This window comes from Ylistrum balloti, unplaced genomic scaffold, assembly GCF_031769215.1.
Source record: "Ylistrum balloti isolate Yb309-2 unplaced genomic scaffold, AGI_CSIRO_Ybal_v1 Utg370236, whole genome shotgun sequence".
Lineage (NCBI taxonomy): Eukaryota > Metazoa > Mollusca > Bivalvia > Pectinida > Pectinidae > Ylistrum > Ylistrum balloti.
This window is the reverse complement of record NW_026782193.1, coordinates 956,941-959,479: the sequence shown is the minus strand read 5'-3', so window position 1 is coordinate 959,479 and position 2,539 is coordinate 956,941. Positions and strand designations below refer to the sequence as shown.

At 37.1% G+C, this 2,539-nt stretch overlaps 2 non-coding genes across 2 annotated transcripts; one reads left to right on the top strand and one right to left on the bottom strand.

The window, feature by feature from the left end:
• Positions 1-725: 725 nt before the first annotated feature.
• Positions 726-798, bottom strand: Trnar-ucu (transfer RNA arginine (anticodon UCU)). Its single transcript has one exon. It is a non-coding gene; the product is annotated as a tRNA-Arg (tRNA).
• Positions 799-2,159: 1,361 nt separating this feature from the next.
• Trnak-uuu (transfer RNA lysine (anticodon UUU)) lies at positions 2,160-2,232 on the top strand. The gene has a single exon. It is a non-coding gene; the product is annotated as a tRNA-Lys (tRNA).
• Positions 2,233-2,539: the final 307 nt, after the last annotated feature.

Below are 2,539 nucleotides of genomic sequence, written 5' to 3'. Positions count from 1 at the left end.
AAGATGACAGGATTTGACAAAATTTATCCTCACTATAGATGACCTTTTATACACATACATAATTGATGTACCCGTTCTTTTGACTTCATATTGTGTTGCAATAATTTTAAAACATTTTGAATATAGAAAGGAAATAAAAAACGAAATAATGAACTAAGTAACCTAACTTCAGTTATCTAAATACAGCTAAGATGCTTTTACTGCTTCACCGCCGACGTCCTCAGCCGAGACAATCCCTCATTGTGTGTTTCTACCCCTAGCTCGGTACACTCTCAGGATAGGGGGTCCACAGTGATCAGTTAATGCGCGCCGGTGGTGGGTGTCCAGCTACTCGAGTCTTTCTTCATCCACACCCAGCATGAAGATCTCTCTGCTGCCTTGGCCATCCTCTGCACCGCTGATCTCTTGGTCCTGCCCGACACTCCCAATACAGCTAGCATTCTCTACATAGACTGTGCGGGGAAGCCCCTGCATCCCACCTCGACCGGGTAGCTCCAAGTCTGCCATCCTATCTCCCTGCACTCCCTCAGCAATGCTTCGTACTTTCCTCTCTTCCGTTCAGATTACCGATTGATGAAAAGGATATAGACCTTCCTCGTTTAAATTGGATGAAAAAGGTTTTATTTTTTTAATATTCGTTATGCTTTGATTGCTTTAAAAAAATCACCTGCAGTGATGATAAATTTTGTCAAATTCTCTCATCTGGAATTAAAAAAAAAAAAAGACATCCCCGGCGGGATTCGAACCCGCGGCCTCTGGATTAGAAGTCCAGCGCGCTATCCGCTGCGCTACGGGGACTGTCGCTAACGTATCAAAATGTGTTCAGATCGCTTATATATAATTCATCAGAATACATTAGCAATATCGAAATGTTAATGTAAGATCAATTCAAATTTTCGTATGATTTTCAATTTCTAATATCGAAACCAATATTTGATACGAAAAGGTTATAATAACATTTGTTGACATCTTTCACTGTCAGATTTACTACAATACTTTCAGTCAATCTTCTAAAGGCGAGGAATAAAAATAGAGGATAAGGACAAGAACAATTCTTTCACGGTTTGCCCACTGTCATGAAAGTGATTCGGAGGAGGACATAACAGGATGGCTTAGTGTAAACAGCAGAACAGCTATATAATAGACTTACTGCATTTATCTGTTTAAGGTTCATACATACAATATATATAAGGTACAGAACAATAGCAGTGTATGAAGTATTGCATGTACCACCAACCAGTTTACCTTCACAAGAAAATAGCCAACTGTCTGGTTTGGCTCTCAAAAAGATACGAGTGCAAAGAACTTTAGGAAATAAGTGATTACATACAAAGACTCGAGACATTTTTGGAAATACAAGCAGAAAAAATCAAACTCCTGTAATCGCCGCGTTTCTTCAATGAATATTATATACGGTATCTGGAGTTAAAGGTAATCCGACTATGTTGTAGTAAATGGCGATAGAAAAAGTCAGGCTTTGTTTATATGGACGTCGCCATTTCAATTTTTAATTCAAAATTTCAGAAAAGAGAAAATGTGAAACCCGACCTTATTTTAACATGAGTCTAACAATTTTAATGATGTGTTCTTTGCTGAATTTGGGTGAAAGTCTGAATAAAGTTCGAATCACACGTGACCACGTCAAGACACTGTCACCCACTACACTAAAATTATGATATTGATCAAATTACATTGTGTGTGTTTAAAGGGTATCCCCCCAAATAAATCTGATCTCTTCTGTTTTCCATGTATGATTTTCCTTCGTCGCCTCTTATGACCGATAAGTCAAAAAAGGACGAAACATACATGGAAAACAGAAGAGATCAGATTTATTTGAGGGGTACAGTGTCTTGACGTGGTCACGTGTGATTCGAACTTTATTCAGACTTTCATCTCTGAGATGTAGTTTACTATAGCATTCTGTTATATTGTATCTGATTCTAAATCTCTAATGAAAATGCTATTCGCCAAAGCGTCTTTTTCAAAGCACTTTAATATATTACAAGAGCAAAGTTGTGAATCCGTATTTCCGTTAATTTTGACCTAAACATCATATAAGCTCTTCTTATGTTGTAATCGTTTGAAATACACTGTTTCTCCAAGTGTTCATACCAAGTAGAAGTTTCAAATCAATTATCGGGTATTTTGTTGTTCAAGAAGCCCGTGTAGCTCAGTCGGTAGAGCATCAGACTTTTAATCTGAGGGTCTAGGGTTCGAGTCCCTACATGGGCGTTAACCTTTTTGAAATTATAACATTACTCGTTTCACCTGCAGACTGAAAAGCTCGCAGAAACATCGTTCTGACTAAACTGTGTTTAGTTTGTTGTTTTACATGAATAAACATGTTGTCAGATTCATCCATGAGTGGAAATGAGATGTAATGATAGGATGAATTTGTTATATTGCATTTTTATTGCAAATACGATGATGTTTGCCATTAACATTTTGATGCAGTATTAAAAAATAAACGATTCGGTTTAACGAATAAATGAACGTTGAACTTTGAAAGACAGTAAAATTAATAATATGCCTTCAGGTT